This window comes from Terrapene carolina, unplaced genomic scaffold (genome assembly GCF_002925995.2).
Source record: "Terrapene carolina triunguis isolate 2854851 unplaced genomic scaffold, T_m_triunguis-2.0 Scaffold836, whole genome shotgun sequence".
Taxonomy (NCBI): Eukaryota; Metazoa; Chordata; order Testudines; family Emydidae; genus Terrapene; species Terrapene triunguis.
In genome coordinates, this window is record NW_020665187.1 from 2460192 (window position 1) to 2478676 (window position 18485).

General features: G+C 51.3%; 1 pseudogene; it reads left to right on the forward strand.

Moving 5' to 3' along the window:
• Positions 1 to 18485, forward strand: part of LOC112111649 — a 36912-nt pseudogene that overhangs the window by 1237 nt on the left and 17190 nt on the right.

Here is an 18485-nt window from a genome sequence, read left to right on the forward strand (position 1 = left end):
GCCCCAAGCACCTGCTTCTTTAGCTGGTGCCTGGAGCCGGCCCTGGCTGTGGGGCGGGGGGGATTTGGATCAGCCCATAAGGCAGCCCAGGAAATCAAGGGCAGCAGAGGAGTGTATCCAGATCCTTTCTCTCTGTTATGAGATGAGTTACTGCAGCAGCAGCCAGGTGGGTGGAGATCAGCAGTGATTTCTGGGAGGGCTAAACCTGAAAGCAGAACCACAAGGGTGGTAGGGTGAGCAGCCAGACTGGTATATCACTTAATAAAGAGGCAACACCAGGAAGAGCTGAAACATGGCTGGGTCAGGATTCCGGAACACCAGGAACTGGTCTCTTACAGACCTGGGCGTATGGCCTGTAAGTGCCCGAAAGGACAAAAAAACAGAGAGATCTTAATAAAAACTGGGCAGTCATGCTTAAGATTGTCACCAGACTGTGGGTAAAGTTCTACTGGACCAGGGAAAAGAGACAACGCAATCCCCCTTGGTCTCAGCTGTATGGAGCACGGTGGACATGCAGAGCAGATGAACCAATCGGGATGGTTTTGAGGTGGCACATGACAAGGATATTTGGGGCCAGATTTTCAGTGTGTTGGGTGCAAGCTGGGTCTTTTACTCGTTTGCAGACAGTTGCCAAGTGTTTTGGGAGGGGAAATGTAGAGCGTAGGAACACGGAAATTCCCAGACTGGCTCAGACCTGAGGTTCATCTGGGCCAGTATCCTGTCTCCACCAGCAGCTACTTCAGAGGAAGGTGTAAGAACCGCACAGTAGCAGATGTAGGATAACCTGCCCCCACATTAGGTCTCTAACAGAGAGCTGTTTAAGTCCTGAAGCATGAGATTTAATAGCTCCGCTCATGTCAGCAGTCACTGTTCTAACTCTGGATTTTGTTTGTTATCCGTGTAAACATCCATTCCCTTTTTGAAGGACTCACTGGAATTTTAGAGTGAATTCCCCACTTGTGTCCAATGTCATTTTACTTGGATGAATCACTAGGCACCCTCATATTATCCTTATCAGATCCAAAACGGGGGAGCAGCACAGAAACCATAGAGGAGGATCTGCTAAAGGCTCATAGCTTTGTGACGTTACAGAAAGATTTGGATTTGGGGTTCTTGCCTTCTTGCTTATTGGATAAACAAACCCATCACTTTTTCAATGTTCCACTTGTCGTCGTCTTTCTTTCCTGGGTCTCGGGTGGTCTTGTTATAAAGGGCGAAGGCTGAGATTTTCCAAGATGCCTAAGGAAGGACTTTCATGTTTTAGGTCTCGGCTATCAACAAAATGGTGGGAGCTGAGCTGAGTCTGTGGTATACAGGAGGTCAGAACGATCATCACAATGGTCCATTCTGGCCTCGGAATCTGTGAAAATAATAGTAACCAGCTCTTACATAGTGCTTTTCATCCATAGATCTCACAGTGCTTTATAAAGGATGGCAGTATCATTAGCCCCATTTTACAGATGGAGAAACTGAGGCACAGAGAAGTGACCCACCTTACCCAAGGTCACTGGTAGAGCTGGGACGAGAACTTGTATCTCCTAAAGGCCTAGTCCAGGGCACTATCCACTATGCCACACTGCCTCCCAAAGCTTGTATGACTGTAGATAAAGTGGCAAAAAAAACAACACCCCCCAGTGTGGCAGCAGCTATACCTGTATATTTGTGCTGTATACAGTATAGCTTATTCCCAGCTGGACCAGCTCTTGAGGGACAACATGATCCTCCCAGTAGAGGGCTGGACCCCAAATTTTCCCCTTACTTACACGAGTGGAAATCAGACTTTTCTGGTTTTCCAGATTTCCCCCAGATCAATAGGATTCTGCGCCTAGACCATTCCCTGAGATTCTGGACTAGATGGGACGTGGCATTCAAAAGCTATCGCATGACCGACGGAAAGACAAACAGGGAAATGCCACTGAGTTGTGTACAGAGCTTCCCTTTGCTCGACCAAAAATCAGCAAAGCCTTAAAATGCCCCTCTCCTGTGATGCCTGCGGAACACTAGACAAAGGCTAGACAGCTGGTGTGGGGATCACATTAAATCCAGCCTTGCCAACCCGGGGGAAAGGAAGTGCCTCCCAAAATCATGAGATTGGCTAAAAAATCCTGGGATTAAAAAAAATTAGGGTTAATTTAGAACCTTTAGGGGTCATGTTTTTCAGTTTTTCTCTACTACTGCGAAGGTTAGAAACAAACTTGATTTTTTTAATGCAAACTGAGATTCACACCGAACCCCATGACTCCAAGAGCTGGGGCTTTAAGAAATCCCAACTATCGGATGAGTCTCTGCGCACTGCACTGTTACCCTAATCGTCTCCTCCCTGCCCCGACTGTTGGGGTATGTCAGGGTTAAGTAAAGACTTGGGTAACTGCTATCATGGTAATAGTGAGTAAAAGCACAGGCAGGCACTGTTTCTTCGCTTGATCGATAAAGGTGCCATCCTTCCCCCTTCCCTTCTGCATGTTAAGGATAGATAAGCGTTGCAGCTGCATAAGGAAAGTGGTTGTCTGAAGGATCCCCTTTGTGTGAAGAAGTGTTATCTCCCCCTCCCTTCCTCTCCCAGCTACATAAACAAGCTCGGGGTCATGGCCCCTTCCTCCCTCCCCTGTGAACTTAAGGGAACTTGTGGCTACAATTATTGAAAAGAACTGTATCTTCAAGGTAAAAATGTCTGTATAATATGCTTAATACTGTAAACAGTAAACAGGGGCGGGGATAATTATATTCAGTATATAGCTATTAATATTCATTAGATGGGCATTCATATGTCATCACAATTTGTGGAAAGCAATCCACAATAAAGTTCATAATCCAGTCCTCCAGCTTTCCAGGAAGCCGGTGGCCTTCCTGGAAAGGAGATATTAAAGCCTGGCTAGCCGCATGTCTGGAGTGTGCCCGACACCAGCCAGCCCCAGCTGGTCACAAGGGAAAGCTCATGGAGCGACCCTTAACTGGTCCCTGGGAAAGAATACAGATGGATTGTGTGGGTCCCCTGCCCCGCACTAAAGCTGGGTATCGATTCATGCTGGTAATAGTAGAGGCATTCAGTAAATGGGTGGAAGCCTTCCCTACTCGGGACCAAACCGCCAAAAACACTGCTCGCTGCAGTGGTTCCCCGGATCATGGATTTGGATTGAGAGCCAGCATTTCACAGCTCCCTATTGTGGTACCTCTGTAAAATTGCTGAGTGTGGAGCGGCAACTCCACATCCCCTACCACCCTCAAGCCGCTGGGCAAGTGGAGCGCATGAATCACACCATCAAGGAGGAGCTTTGGAAGGGTGCCAATCTGCCCAATCAGAGGGCAAGGCTAAGGCCCAAAGCAAGGCCTGGTATGATCCCCCACACAATCCCCTGGGTCAAATACAAACGGGGATGTTAGTGATGTATCGTGCCCACGGCCCCCACCCCTTCTTGGTGCCTCGGTAGGAGGGTCCTTATCTTGTAGCTGTCATGATTCATCCATCTCTGGTGTGCTTATCCCAGGAGGGTCAGCACTGGTGGGCTCACGTCTCTCAGGTAAAGCACTATAATTAGGGTGACCAGACAGCAAATGTGAAAAATCGGGAGGAAAATGGACCTCGGCCACCCTTTGACAGCTGGGGTTTGGGGGTGGGTGCAAATGGAGATGGTCTCAAGAACCCGTGTGGCAAGTGCGGATAGAAAATAATGACACACAGTTTCTAATGGGGTCCGAGGTGTCCTATCCACGCATAGCCTTAGTGTGGGTGGGACAGGGAAATACATGGGAGGGGTGGCCCCAGGAACCGCCGCCCCTGCAGTGCATAGAACCCGTCCCGCCTCAGCATTGGGTGAAACAGGAAAATAAGGATAAGGAAGTGTTGTGTTTACTACTTCTCATAACACAAGAACTAGGGGTCACCAAATGAAATGAATAGGCGGCAGGTTTAAAACAAATAAAAGGAAGGATTTCTTTACACAACGCACAGTCAACCTGTGGAACTCCTTGCCAGAGGATTTTGTGAAGGCCAAGACCATAACAGGGTTCAAAAAAGAACTAGATAACTTCATGGAGGATAGGCCCATCAATGGCTATTAGCCAGGATGGGCAGGAATGGTGTCCCTAGCCTCTGTTTGCCAGAAGCTGGGAATGAGCGACAGGGGATGGATCACTTGATGATTCTCTGTTCTGTTCATTCCCTCTGGGGCACCTGGCACTGGCCACTGGCGGAAGACGGGATACTGGGCTAGATGGACCCTTGGTCTGACCCAGTATGGCCATTCTTAGGTTCTTATAAAATTTGCTGGGAGGGATCGGCCATGCTTGATGGCCAGGTTCTGGAGGGTGGAAGGTGTGTGGAGCGGGTGGGATTTGGACCAGGAAACTTCTTGCAGCTGAGAAACTCTACTTATCAGATTCATATACCAGCCGTGCGACAGCTTAATGTAACCGGACACCCAACAATACCCATTAATTGGACTATGGTAGTGCCGGAACCCAGCTGGATGAACTGGGGTCTTTTGACACAGTTGCGCAGGCAGCTTCAGGCCAAGCAACACCGAACACAAGTCTTGGAAGCCCAGGCCCTTCGAGGAATGAATGCCTTCCACCTAGCTACTGAACTGCCTGCTGATTATACTTGCACTCATGTAGCCTGTGCCCTTTGGACAGGCCTAATGGACACTCATTCGCTCCTTGGTCATATTACTCATGTTATAGGGGTGTTATTCATATTAATTGTATTATTGATCGTATTCATGGGGTACTTTAGGTTATGTGTTGCCTTAGCCTCTCCCCAGAAGCCATACTTGTAAATTCAGCGGCTTACCCCTTTCATGACCTGCCTTCTCTCTCTCCCCGTAGCATGACCGGTGGACCAAGGTATAGGGCTAACCAGAGCCAGGGCCTCCAGCCCCGCCGTCCAGTGTGTGGGAAGGAGGGACGCCTGGGCCCTTCTTTGAAGAGACTTGGGGAGTGTTGGGGTATGTAAGGGTTAAGTAAAGACTTGGGTAACCGCTGTCATGGTAATAGCGAGTAAAGGCACAGGCAGGCACTGTTTCTTCACTTGATAGATAAAGGTGCCATCCTTCCCCCTTCCCTTCTGCATGTTAAGGATAGATAAGCGTTGCAGCTGCATAAGGAAAGTGGTTGTCTGAAGGATCCCCTTTGTGTGAAGAAGTGTTATCTCCCCCTCCCTTCCTCTCCCAGCTACATAAACAAGCTCGGGGTCATGGCCCCTTCCTCCCTCCCCTGTGAACTGCTGATTAAGGGAACTTGTGGCTACAACTTCTGCAAAGAACTGTATCTTCAAGGTAAAAATGTCTGTATAATATGCTTAATGCTGTAAGCAGTAAACAGGGGCGGGGATAATTATATTCAGTATATAGCTATTAATATTTATTAGATGGGCATTCATATTATTAAATAAGAGTTTTGAGGGTGTTGTAGTTAATGTGAGTATTCACATATTAACTTAGATAAAAGAGTATCACGTGATTAACTCGGGGCTTACTCGACCACTGGGTCGAGCGGAACAAGTAACGGAATAAAGAAGTCCGTTTACTCAATTCGCCTCTGGGTCAGCCTGCTCCTTCTTCCCATCTCCAACAGTAACCTACTCCTCTTCAGAGCATGGGAAAGCTGCTACGCGGAACCAGGGGAGCACCTTGGAAACCCAGCGCTTACGGTCTTCCAGGCACGGCGTAGCGGTAGAGAAACAGGAGAGCCCAGACTTTCTCCAAGGATTCAGAAGAGAAGATGAATGAGAACCAGCAACAAGGTAGGGCAGGGGCAGGCAACCTATGGCACGCGGCACGCGAGCTGATTTTCAGTGGCACTCACACTGCCCAGGTCCTGGCCACCGGTCCGGGGCAGGGCTCTGCATTTTAATTTAATTTTAAATGAAGCTTCTTAAACATTTTAAAAACCTTGTTTACTTTATATACAACAATAGTTTCGTTATATGTTATAGACTTATAGAAAGAGACTTTCTAAAAACGTTAAACCTCCTAAAAACGTATGACTGGCAAGCAAAACCTTGCATCAGAGTGAAGAAATGAAGACTCGGCCCACCACTTCTGAAAGGTTGCCGACCCCTGAGGTAGGGCGCTCAAGTGGGCCAAATTCTCTGTTGGTGTAAATCAGCTGTAGCTCCGCTGAAGTTAACGTCGCTATGGGTGATTTACACCAGCTAGGGATCAGGCCCCTACTGATTTCAATGGAGCTATGGCCGATTTACACCCGCTGGGGATCTGGCCCCACGGATTTCAGCAGCGCCCCTTGGTACAGCGCCGTGCGCCGGGGGCTGAAGCGCGCTTTGCCCGCGCTAGGCGGGCGCTGTTACCGCGGGACGCGCTCCCCCGGCCCCGGGCGCTGCGCACGGGGGGCAGCCCCCGAGCCTCGGCGGGTCCCCGGGCTGCGCGCAGGCTTCCGACCATAGAGCGGCAGCCTCCGCCCGCTGCCGGAGCTCACAGGCCGGGGGGAGCGAATAGAGCAGGGACCTTCCTGTTCCCAGCCTCCTCCGGCTCGCTGCAGCCCGCAGCCCCCGGGTAGCCTGATCCTGCAGCCCCCCGCGCGCCGGGAGAGCGCCCCCGAAGCCGAGACCCCGGGCCCGTCCGCTGCGGTGAGCCGGGCTGCAGGGCCGGGGCCGGGGAGGCGCAGGGAGAGGCTGCCCCGGGGGAAGGGAAGCGCCAGCCGGGGAGGCGAGAAATTGCTGCCCCTGGGGAGCAGCCCGGGATCGGGAGCCTGGAGGGCGGGGGACAGGGCCAAGGCGGCTGCAGCCCCTTGCCAGGGGGGGGGAGGCGGCACGGCCTACGGGGCCAGCAGGCGACCGAGGGGCTTCTAACGCGCCCGTCCCCGGGGCCTGGAGGATCTGAGCAACGGAGTCCCCTGGGCGTGTGCCCGAACCTGCTGGGCTTCCCAGAGGAGAGAGGGACGGTGCCCGCCTGGACAGCCCGGCTCCAAACTCCAGTGCCCCGTGCCAGGGTGGGGGGCACCCAGTAGTGCGCCCTTTTTTGACTAGTGGTTAGATGCGCTGTAGTGCAGCCGTGGATTAGCGGGGTGCTGGGGAGCAGGGGCTGGGATCCCTGGGTGGGGGGTGCTGTAGGGGAGCAGAGGGAGGGATCCGGGATCACTGCAGGGGAGCAGGGGCTGGGATCCAGGATCTGGGTTTTGTGGCTGGTGCACCTTAGCTTAGTTCTCTCCCGTGGTATTATTCTGATTACTTTATATTACATTACCACCTAGGGGCTCCAGCCAAGATCAGGGCCCCATCACGCCAGGTGCTATTCAGACGCGGTGCAAGAGAGAGTCCCTGCCCTGAAAAGCTCACGTGCTAAAGACAAAGTTGGGAGGGGAAACTGAGGCACAGAGCAGGGCGGTTACTTGCCCCAAGTCACCCAGCAAGCTCGTGGCAGGGCCAGGAATGGGACGCCCCTGTCCCAATGCGGTACCATAGCCCGAGACCACGATGAATGGATTTTGCTGTTTTTTTGCCCCAGAAGAGATCTGATCTTTATGTTTATTAGGAAGAGCAAGAGGCTTAATTCAGAGCTGGTTCTGAGCCAACCAAGTCCCCTTGTGCATGGAGGTCCTTCCCCTGAGCACGCCACCCTCTGCCCTTCAAATATCCTAGGATCCTGACAAATTTCTCTGCGCCCTATCCCATCTGCTGGGATTCCCCATCCTTCGGGGGCACGGGGGGGGGGGACACATTGTAACAAAGCCTCAGTGACTAGTTATCAAACCCCGTTGTCACCTGCCTATTTGCCTTGTGTCTTTCGTTTGGGCTCAGGATTTCCCGGTTCCTGAGTCTCACGTGATATTCTGGATGGAACAAGAGGGAGAGCCACGTGTCCAGGATTCCCAGGACTTGAGGGAAGCGGAGCTGCCAGGAGGCGCCTGTGCAGGTGAGGGAGATGTCGAAGCAGCCCCTGGACATCAGCATGCAGGGGAAAGAGAGGAAATCCCAACACAGCTGTTGCAAGCAATACAAGGGTGGCTTTGTCTCCCCCTAGTGGCTGCAACGTGTATTGCGGTATGCCTCTGAGCTAATCGGCCTGATTCTTTAGAGCAGGCTGTAGGGTCTTATGCTTTAAGATCCAGCATGGCCTAGTGGATAGAGCAGTTGTCTGGGCTTGAGAAGATCTAGCTTCTATTCCTGGCTCTGCTACTGAGCTGCTGGGTGACCCTGGCCAAGTCACCCTGCCTCAGTTACTCCCGCTGTAAAAGGGATAATAATACTGACCCGCTTTGTAAAGCGCTTTGAGGGAACAAGTGCTATATACGAGTTAGGTATTATCCAGCACCCTGCAGCTCCAGCTAAGTGTCTTCCAACAAGCTCCTTCTCATCTAGTTCAATACTCCAGGCAGGTGTCAATTCTAAGCTTTCCACCAGTCCTCATTGACTCCTGATTCTATCCCCTTTGCACCCAGCTGTTCTGGAGCGACCAAGTCTAGGGGGAACTGGGGGAGGAATAGCTCAGTGGTTTGAGCATTGGCCTGCTAAACCCAGGGTTGTGAGTTCAATCCTTGAGGGGGCCATTTAGGGAACTGGGGTAAAAATCTGTCTGGGGATTGGTCCTGCTTTGAGCAGGGGGTTGGACTAGATGACCTCCTGAGGTTCCTTCCAACCCTGATATTCTATGATTCTATGCTGGATATTTACGACAACCTCTCTCCAGTTTATTACTTGTAATGATTCCCCCAAACAAGCTGAGGGCCCCCTGGTGGTAGGTGTTGTACAAATACATTTTAAGAGAGAGGTGGTCTATGGTACTGATACGGCCCCCTTCACCGTAACACGGCCGTTAGCAGTCATCCTCCCAGGCAGAGCAGGGCTGTCCTCCCCAGCGTACATGTGGGAACAGAGAGCCTGAGGACTTGTCCACGGTCACACGGGTAGCGGAGGAGGAAGTTGTACTGAGGTTTCCTGGATGCTAGTCAAATGCGCTAACCATTGGGCCACCTTCCTTCTCCAGCACCCCCCTCCCCTGAAGAGTTCATAATGGCCCATAGCCTCCTGGGTATTTAGGTGCCTAACTCCCGGGGCACCTAAATGGTATTCAGTGGGAGTTAGGCACCTAAATACATGTGAGGATCTGGGCCTAATTAGACAAAAGGTGGGAGGAGAAACAGAGACACAGAGAGGGAAAGTGCCCTGCCCAAGGTGGTGGCAGAGACACGAATAGAAGCCATGTCTCCAAGTGTCGGGCCAGCACTGCCCATTAGTCTGCACAGCCTTCTCTGTGCTTAGCTCAGGACTGGTTTATCTCTCTTCGTTCCAGCCGCCGATGGAAGTGTGAGTGAGACTGAGGGGGAGACGCCCCAAGAGGGAGGTGCTGAGCCGCAGGGGCCCGTCTCTGAAAGCCTCAGGGAGGCTGTCTCGCAGAGTCCCAATCCGGAGAAAGCTTGCGAGAGTCAGGGCCGGCCGGAAAGGCAGCGGAGAAAGACCCCGGGCAAGAGGCTGGTTAAATCCGCCACCCAGTGTGAGAAAGGCTTCCGGAAACTCAAGGACATCCTGGTGCTGCGGCGATCACATTCCCGGCTGAGACCCACCATCTGCAGCGAGTGTGGCAAAGGCTTCAGCCGGAGCTCCGACCTCATCCGGCACCAGATCACCCACACCGGCGAAAAACCCTACACCTGTGCCGACTGCGGCAAAGGCTTCAGCCAGAACTCCAATCTGGTGACCCACCAGCGCATCCACACCGGCGAGAAGCCCTACCAGTGCAGGGACTGCGAGAAACGCTTCAGCGAGAGCTCCGCCCTCATCCAGCACCAGCGCACCCACACTGGCGAGAAGCCCTACAAGTGCGGGGAGTGCGGGAAGCGCTTCAGCGTCAGCTCCAACCTCATCCGCCACCGCCGGACCCACACCGACGAGAAGCCCTACATATGCATCGAATGCGGCGAGAGCTTCCGCCACAAGTCGCAACTGAGACGGCACCAGAAGCTGCATGTGGCATAGAAAGCGGCAAGGAGAGGGGGATAGATCGGATACAGAACAGGTGGTTGGGTGGGATGCGGGGGGAGGTTGTGAGATGGGGGATTCCTTGCAGGGAGGGGACGGGGGGTGGCGTGGATGGCTTGGGGGACGCTCTGTTGCTTAGGGACAGCTGGCGGTGGGATTAGATGGGAGACGGTTCCTATTTAGTTATGCTCTTTTGACCAAGGCTGGAGGCCTAGGTGAGTTGGGTGTGTGACTCCCGTTACATTGTCAGAGAAGTTTGAAAATGCCAAAGGAATTTAGGAGCTTACATCTGGTTGAACGACAGTGGGGCTTGTGGCTCTTTAAGCCCCATCAACTTTGCTCCTAAATCCCTCAGGTGACTTTGAAAATCACACCCTGGAGGGGTGCTTAACTCCCTTTGGCGCCTTTGAAAAATCTAAGCCTCAGTTTCCCCAGAGAGACTCCCCACCCAGGGGCTGTCACTGCCTTATTGGTGAAACTGGACAATGCCGAGCCGTCCTGAGAATGAAATCAACGAGGCGGCGCAAACTGCACCGACAAAGCAGCAGTGAGAGGGCATCGGGAGCACCCGGCAGTGGCGAACGGCAGACCCGAAGGAGAGGGGTACGCTGACATTGCAAACAACGCCAGGATACTGGGATCCATGATGGAGAATCCTAGCATCCACCCAAAGGTGGGAATTCAATGTAAGGCGAGAGAGTCAACCACCAGGCCAAAGTCAGAGCCATGGCTGGATCAGGAGCACATGGGTGTCTATGTAGCATATTGAGCAGCTGTGCATAGTGTTTATTTAGATACGCCCTAGCATTAGCGCCACATAGCACTAGGTCCTGGCATATGCTCGGCTGTGTTTTAAGTCCCACTGAAGTGAGAGAGAAGCCACAGTCCCAGCCTCCTAACAATTTAGTTGAACAGCCCTGATTCAGTTGTGACATCTCCTCTCTCTCGAGGTGCATGTAACGGCTCCGTTCCCATGCCAGCCTGCTCAGATGGTCCATGCACTGTCCCAAAACGTCACTGAGCAGCAGGAGGCTGATGAGCATGGCTCTGAAGGAACAGCAGAGCAAGAGAAAAGAACGTATTTTGAGGGAGGCCTTTCAAACAAGATCTGAAATCCAAGGAAGAAAGATTTTTTTTTTTTTTTTTTAGGAAAGACAAATGTTTGCATAAGGCAAATGCTCTTGAAGTGATATCCAAACAAGTTCTCAAGATCCACCTAGTGAAGAGAAACCTTCAAAGGGTCTCTCCTCTTCTGGAGCCATTCCAAAGAATGGAAGGTGTATCTGTGGCCTGAAAAGAGCAGGAAGCAGCTGGAGATTGAGGTTGTGAATATGGCTTAGAGAAGAGATCTCTCTTGAGCAGAGCTGAAGGTCCAGGTGAACGTAGAGAGGAAGCTGATGGAGAATGACGGAAACAGCACAAGCCAAGAGCAATCACCATTGTATAGTGCAGTGTTTCCAAAACACGTGACAGCTGAGCCCCTATATTAGCAAAATTAAATCAGTTGTGCCCCCACCACCACCACCACCACTGTGTGTTAAAAGCTATACCCAAGAAGAGCGGTTGATCGTCATCATCTGACCCAGCCTTGCCTCACATACTTCAGTGAGCATCAAAATAGCTCACAACACTGGTATTTAAAGCATCGCCATTGGCCTCTGAGCTAGTGCCTGTTGAAATGAACTGGGCGTGGAGCTTTTGTTTCAGGCTCCCTGCAAACTCAGGTAGGTGTTGCTGCTGCATCAGCTTCCAAGGTTTTCTTCGCAACCATAACAGCTAAAGACCAGGTGAAAGCTGAGAATCTGGAGAAGAGTTACAAGGTCCGCCCCCCCTTTCCTCCGGCTAATTCTTCACACGCCCCATTTGGGACATACACCTCACTCATTGGGAAACACTGATAGGCTGGATTCTCTATGGAGGTAAAATCCAGGCTGAAAAGGAAGGTAGATGGACATGTGAATGAGGTGAAAATATATCTTACCCAAGATGGAAGCAGAAGCTCATAAAACTGCACATAGTTGTCTCCACCACACCTCTGTTCAGGTGAATGGTGGTGATCTTCAGCTTAGTAAAGACCTGCCCTCATTAGAGCAGAAAAGTAGGTCCACCTGCTGAGATGAGGCTGAAGGAGGTGGAATGGAGGATCAGCTGATGGAGAGAGGTTGCAAGTGGAGAGAGCAGGAGCTGATGCCAGGGATGAAGGGTCCTCAAACATCACTTCAGTCCCGTGGACGAAAAGTGGCAGAATCAGAGCCCTCAGCTGCAGACAGGGGGGAGGGAGAGCAGTCCTGGAAGGCTGAGAAGCCAAGAGGACTGCGGAGCAAGGAGCAAAGACCAAAATGTTAGCAAGACTCACCACAAGGGGGTGTAAAGCAGTGAGTCTCAAACTTTTGTCCTGGTGACCCCTTTCACATAGCAAGCCTCTGAGTGCGACCCCCCCCTTATAAATTAAAAACACTTTTTAATATATTTAACACCATTAGAAACGCTGGAGGCAAAGCGGGGTTTGGGGTGGAGGCGGACAGCTCGCGACCCCCCATGTAATAATCTCGTGACCCCCCTGAGGGGTCCCGACCCCCAGTTTGAGAACCCCTGGTGTAAAGGGAGCCATAAGAAATCCTAGAAATCCTAGAGTAGCAGCAAAGGCACCGATCTGATGATGGACTTTGCAGAGCAGAAGGCTGGGAATTCATAGATTCAGATTTTAAAGCCGGAAGGGACCAACCCGAACCTCCTGTCTGACCTTCTGCATGACACAGGCCAGAGAATTTCCAAACAAATGAGGATCTGGCTGCAGGAACATGCAATGGCCGCAGCAAAACCAAAGTGGTCCAAGTGATGGGACAAGTCAAGGAAGATCGCTGGGAATGCCGAGAGACCTGCTGTAAATATTTAAAGAAGGACAACTCCTTTGAAAAAGGGCTGGAACTAAAGAAAAATAACATTGTTTCCCTTTTTTTTTTGTTTTTTTTTTGTTAAATAAAAGGTAGAGTCTTTTCATGAGATGAATGTTCTTAAGATGGTGTCTGGGAAATCTGGAGACCATCACAGTGAGTGAAGAGGCACCTTCAAAGGTTCTTGGATCTCACTGAGCTACTCAGGATAGCTACTCAATCTGAACTGGCTCAGATCCAAACTCAGTGGCATCTATCAAGGCAAGAAGAAATCCACAGGATCCAAGCACAAAATGACAAGAAAGTTGAGAAGATCCTGGGAGATAAAATTAAAGGAGTTTCTTGGAGATTTAGAAGAAGATACAGGCAGGGCAAAACCCCAACTCTAGGAAACCTATGAAACAAGACTGCATAAGTAGAGAATGGTGCGGTCCTTAAACGTCAGCCTTTGATGACTACTGTCATGGCCACATGCTCTGGAGAAAACTGGAATCTGATCATGAAAACAACCACCGGAATCCAAGATTTTAACTGTCCAAAAACCCAACAAAACATCAGTTGCGTCGTGAACCAAAGTTCTGAAATGGAGAGTCTAGCTGATACTTTGGAGGATGGACGAAATCACTAGCAGAAGGGACTCGAATTCCGATGGAAAGGGATACCGACGCTGTATCGAGCTGGCACGTGTTCGGTGAAAGACCGAGATCTGGATCTCGAACGAGGGTATTCCCACATGCACATATGTATATCACTGTAATAGAGACAGATGTTTTTTAATGTCTGAGGCAAACTTAGCTTAGAGAACTATAAGATACAGTGTCAGTGTACGTAGGATTTAATAGAGTAGCATGGTTAACTATATAGCTAGGGTAGAATAGGTTCATAGGTAGATACAAAGTAACCTGGGGATGAGAAGTTCTTCAGTGGAAACCCTGAACTCTGGAGGTTCAAATCCCGATCCAAACTATCCAAAGACTCATCTCCGGTTCAGAGTAGAGCCAGTTAGTTTAAGGCCGGGATGCTGAGTGAGGTGCCCAATTCCCATTGATTCCAATGAGAATCAGGCCCCTAACTCCCTTAAGCACCTACTGCCAATCCCAGCATCTGATGAGTGACTGCAGCAGAGGCTAGAATAGGTTTGGATTTGGTTTAAGCTGATTAGGCCTTATGTACATGCCCTGCTTTGAGCTACATGGCTCGCAAAGTGTTGCGTCCGCCCTGTACTGATATAAGTGTGTAACGGAGCATCCCAGGGTGCCGAGCTGCGGCTGGGCATTCTGGGAATGTTTGCAATCGATTGGGGGATACCTGCCGGTGACTAATGCAATTGTGGGACATGGGGTCAAACTCCCATGATCCTTCCTCCCGTAACCCATAATTAATCTGGTTCCCACTAACCATGCTCTGGGCAAAACTGAATTAAGAGTGTCCACATGGGATTGCACCATGTCAGTCTACGTATAGGCAGCCAACCCTCACCCCCACTCCATATTCCTCTAATTTCAAGGAGATATCTTGTGGAGGCCGGGTCTCCTTAGCAGGGGGTGGAGCAGTGGAAGCCGGCCTGGTCTTTAATTAGAGGAAAACTAGGACAAGCGTAGTCGCATTTATATGCTAGGCACTTCTGCAGCATCTCGGTATCTCTCTCTTTTTTTTTTTTTTAAATGAGCAGTAGGTTACTCGCATCAATGGTCTTCGAGAGCAATCGCCCGGCCACGGCTGGAGAAAGAGGAGCCTCCATTTCCATTGCTCCCAGCCGGCAGCTGGGGTCAGTTTAAAACTCTCTTGTGGAGAGTTTGCTGCTGTTGTGAGCAGAGCAGTTGGCATGCCGTTCAGTAACATCCACTGCACCATCCGGTGCCTGAGTCTTGCCCTAGAAGCCGGAATAAAAGTGCAGACAAACGGCTGCTGGTAGATGTTGAATAACTTGTAGGATTTCAGTTCAATAAACTAGTGGCTACTGTTTTTTTCAATTAAAAAGAAAACAAAACCTGTTCCGTGGGGTCTGGTTTCATTCTTGTCTTTGCCTTAAATTCTAGGATTGCCAACCCTGAGTGATCAAAAATCATGAGCCCCTCCCCCTCCCCCCATCCCCCCTAAAAAGCATCAGATTGGCCTACAAATCTCGAGATGTAAAAACCAATAATAAATTGTGGGTGTGCTTTTAATTTGCTGTCAGGGCGTATAGGGGTCCTGCTTTCCAGCTTTTCTCCACCACCACGAGGGCTAGACACTGACTTTTGAAATGGTCACTAGACAGGTCAGCATAACTGTGTTCCTCGGGCGGGGGGGTGAAAAATTCACCCCCCTGAGTGGCATAGTTAAGCCAACCTAAGTGTCTGTGTAGACAGCGGTAGGTCAATGGAAAGAATTCTCAGGGAGGTGGATTACGTACGCCAACGGGAGAACCCTCCCATCAGAGTAGGTAGTGTCTACACAACCGCTACAGCAGCGCAGCTGTAACATTTTAAGTGTAGACAAGCCTTCCCCCTGACTGTGTGGCTGGAAGCCAGCGCTGCAGCAGCACCCGTACGCTCCCATCCACCAGATCACCAAGAAGTTTGGGTTTTGCTTTCCCTGTTCCTCTGCATTATAGCTTCTGTGAGAGCCACCACACAGGGGGATTGAACCAGGGACGCCAGCGCGAAAAGCCTGAGCCGCTCCGGCGTGAGCTAAAGAGGTGCGAGTCCCTGCCTCGCTCTAATGGACACGTATCCTGTGGAGCAGAGACTGGCTGAGACGTGCAACGCACTTCAGGGGGTTACAGTTATCTGCTGCCCTCGCATATTACAAATTCAAGCACCTTCCTCCTCTCTCCCGGAGAGGGGGGATTTGAAGTTCAGCCCCTTTCTTCCTGTCCCTGTCACTCAGGGCTCTGGCCAGAACCTGCCGCAAAGAGCAGGGGGGAGGCAGGACTGGACTTACTTAGTGGAAAACATGTGCAAAGGGAGAAAAACAGGAAAGGGGGAAAGTTCTCCATCACTGCGCGTCTCGCCTCATGCCACGCAGGTGGGAAATGAGCAGCACGGTACCAGCACACTCACCTGCGCAGCGTTTGCAGTCTGGCGTCAAGGGCACGCCAGCTGCGGGCCAGCACACGACTCAGACTTATTGGCCGAGCGATGGCCCTAATGATTTTGGTGGGAACCGGGCGAGCCCAATTGCCACTCACGTCAGGTCCACCGAGGGCCCCTTTGGTGCTGGAGGCTGGGGAGGCTCTCCGCCCCCCCCCCCCCCCCCCTTCCACCCACCCCACCCACACATCTCACAGGCAGCTGTTTGCTAGAGGGTTTGGCAGCTGGCAGCACCTTGTCAGCCTCCCCCTGCACGTGGGAGTAGCTCACGAGGCTGCGTAGCGGTCCAGGCAGCCGTCGGTAATGGGGACCGGGGGTGGTTGCCTAGTGCAGGGGTTTTCAACCGTTTTCCCTCCCCCAACATGCTGTAAAAACGCCATGGCCCACCTGGGCCACAATACCTGGTTTTCTGCATCTAAAAGCCAGGGCTGGCATTAGGGGGTAGCAAACAGGGCAACTGCTTGGGCCTATGGTCTAACGCTGGCCCTGCTTGGCCGCCCCCCTGAAACCTGCTGATGGCCCCCCCAGGGGGCCCCCGGTTGAAAACTACTGGCCTACAGGGCCCGCTCGAGGAAGTTTAGGAAGACGCTGGGGCTCCCAGGAACAGACATGCAGTCGTTGCTGTTTTCCCCCAGCTCCTGGGGTCACCTTATTCCAAGCTCCCTGGCCCAATTAAGCCTTTACAGGCTGCAGATCTGGTTTAGCCGCTTCCCGCCATGAGACAGCCTTAAAAGCGAGCGTTACACTTAAAAACCTACTGTTATCTGCCGGCGCGACGGGCCACAAAAGCCAGGCGTGCCGCGCCTGGCTCAGATCAGTGGGTTCAAAGGGTGGCTGTTGCCAGTGGCGTCTGACCGGGGCCCCTAGAAAATTTGTATTTGATTAGGAATTTCAAATGTTTGCCCCAATCTGGAGCCTGGGATTTTTAAAGAGGTGATTGAATCATGCCCGTGGAGGGGGAGCTACGGAGCCTGCTGCTTCACCTTCAGCACCTCTGGAGGTTGAGCTGGGAGACATTAACAGACCTGTGACATTAACAGAATTAATGCAATGCCATGGGCAACGCTATGGGCCCAGGCAGGCCCCCACCGTTACTGCTCTGTCTGTGGGGCAGAGGGAGGAGCAATAGAAAAGCAAAGACCAGTCGTGTCAATCAAATAAACAGGGTCTGGTTGGTGATAATTGGATGTGTTTTATTAGCTTAAAAGCTGGGTTGGCCGATGGCTTTCCGGGTCACAGCTGATTGGGAGGCCAAAACCGCAGCTCATTTGGTCAGTAAAATGTCGCATCCCACCCTGGCAGACAGGGCAGCTACGTCCCCGGCTAGCGGCAGGGCCACATACACAACCCTGCTGGGCCATCTTCACTCAGGCAGCAGACCAGGGATTTGGAGCAATCAAATTTTTGACTTGCTCCACTCCGGCTCCGCTCCAGCTCCGGGCAAAAACCTACTGGTCCGTGCTTCAGCTCCGGGCTCTGCTCCAAAGCTCTGCGGCAGATGCCGGCCCATTTAGCATCAGGATACTGGATCCCAGCCCCGATGATGACCCCACTAGGGGGTGTCGTGGTGCTGCCCCATAACCCTCCTTCGTTACTGCCACACCGCAGTGGGCTCTTTTAGTTCAGGCCCACGCGTCAACCTCCAGAAGTCCCAGGTTCAATTCCCCCGCCATCCACTAGCACGAGACGGTCTTTAGCTCCGCCACTCTCGCTTCTCTCCCAAAGAAGACAACAATCCCTGAGGATAGGAAGTAAGTCAAGAAATAATACAAGAGAAGGGGGGAAAACATCTGTACAATGCCCAGCATTTTCTGGAGCCTACTGTGATATAAATACCACCACCAGTTGGAGATATGTTCCCTGGAGGTTTGGGCTAGCGCACGGTCTTTACATCTGTGACGCGGTTTCCGCAGTCCAAGGTATGTCACAGGCCGGAGTAGCCCTGGAGAGATACAGACAATAGTAACAGTTCTTTAGATGTTTAAAAATTCAGCCTGCAGGTATAATTAGTAACAATCTGGAATTTGTCATTTTCCACGAGACCCTCCTGTTTGCTTGGCAGGATTTTGACATGTATTCTTCAGCCCCATCTTTAGTATAAGCGTCAGCGACGTCTAGTTAAGGTTGCCTGATGCATCTCATTATAAGAACCAGTTTTCAATTGCTTATAACTTTGCCAAACTTAAACCTTGCGAGCTGAAATTTCCCATGCTGCTAAGATGAGCCAATGGTTACTTACCCTCACTGTTAAAAAAAACTGTGCCTTATTTCTAGTCTGAATTTGTTTTGCTTCAACTTCCAGCCACTGGCTCCTGTTATATAGTTGTCTGCTCGACTGAATAGCCGGCTATCGTCAAATTTTGTTCCCTGTGTAGGTAGAGACTGTAATCAATCTCTTTGTCATGCTAACAAGATTGAGCTCCTTGAGTTTTCATGTTTTCGAAACCTTTAAATATTCGCATAGCTCGTCTCTGAACCAGCCGTCTTGAGCTGTGGACAGCAGAATTGGACCCAGGATTCCAGCAGCACGCACCAGAGGGTTGACAACTTTGTAATATTTAAAAACCGGACACTCCAGCAGGAGTG